Raw genomic sequence first — 1256 nt, 5'->3', positions numbered from 1 at the left:
TTATTTATATAGCGCCAAGTCACAACAAACATCATGTCAGGACACTGTACACAAAAACTATCAATCTAAAGAAGCCAGCAGATTAAAATTAAAAGACATTATTTAAACACAAACATCTCACAAAGTATAAGTAAATAATGCACTGGGACATGATTTTAATTTATAAAATCTGGTAAGATACTTTTATTTAAACAGATAAAAACCTTGCTGAGATACAATCTCTTTTTCAAACGGGACCTGGCGTGATAGCAGCACCATTATAAATATCAACATTCAAACACACAAAATCAAATAATAAAAAATGCATTCTATCTATAACAATGACAATTAAAACTGGTCTTTTCAACAGCGCTTTCGCAGGGCTCTGTGACCTGAGCCAAACAAGCTTTAACAGATTATCTAAACAATAACTAATATTTTTTTAAAAACTTAAATGTGTCTAATTTGGAACAATTTAAACAGTCAAAATTAATTATATATATTAAGCTGACACGATGCATGGATAATATCGATGATGGTTTTGAATGTGATTGTTGGATGTTACATTTTATTTCTCTTTCAGTGTTGTGTTGACAGTGTTGTGTTGACTCCTGCTGCACACAGACATCAGTGTTGTTTCACACCGATAAACTGACTTTTTACAACCTCTGTATTCAATGTTGTTTTCCTGGACTCACGTTGAGTTTTTATTGAAGCTCAGGTTTTTTTTTTTTTGTTTGTTTCATGTGTGTTTTGTCTTGTTTTACCTCCGTTCAGTTCTTTCACTGCCTTTGTTTCACCGGTGTTTACTCTGGTGTATTTATGCCTCTCAGTTTGTTCGTTTACCTCGTCTAGACGTCAGCTCTGTTCTGCTGCGTTCTCGTTTAGTTTTTACTTTGGTTTCATCTGGACTGCTCRCTCTTCATYAGCGACTTCCCTTTTGAGCAGTTTTCTGCTCCTGCACCCTCCTGTTTGCCAGCAGCGTCCATGTATCCTGTCCAAACAGCTGAAACAGCTCAAACATCAAGTGGATGCAACACGAGAAACAAGATGTTTGTGGGATTCTTGGGTTTAGTTTCATTATTTTATTCTGTTAAAGCTAATTTCAAAGAGAAACTTATTTTCACTTCGTTCTAAATGTATTTCTGCAGGGAAAATAGTTGTAAACAAAGTTAAATATTTCAAAAAGTACCTACAGTGGTTTGCAAAAGTATTCATACCCCTTGAACTTTTCCATATTTTGTCACATTACAACCACAAACATAAATATATTTCAC

The 1256-nt window shown here is 34.3% G+C and overlaps 1 protein-coding gene across 1 annotated transcript in view; it reads right to left on the bottom strand.

Annotated features, from left to right (window-relative positions):
• nradd (neurotrophin receptor associated death domain) overlaps positions 1–1256 on the bottom strand; it is an 18204-nt gene that overhangs the window by 1333 nt on the left and 15615 nt on the right. The window lies entirely within an intron of this gene.

The sequence above is a fragment of the Austrofundulus limnaeus genome, unplaced genomic scaffold (assembly GCF_001266775.1).
Source record: "Austrofundulus limnaeus strain Quisiro unplaced genomic scaffold, Austrofundulus_limnaeus-1.0 Scaffold52, whole genome shotgun sequence".
Lineage (NCBI taxonomy): Eukaryota > Metazoa > Chordata > Actinopteri > Cyprinodontiformes > Rivulidae > Austrofundulus > Austrofundulus limnaeus.
This window is presented reverse-complemented; position numbering and strand designations above follow the sequence as displayed.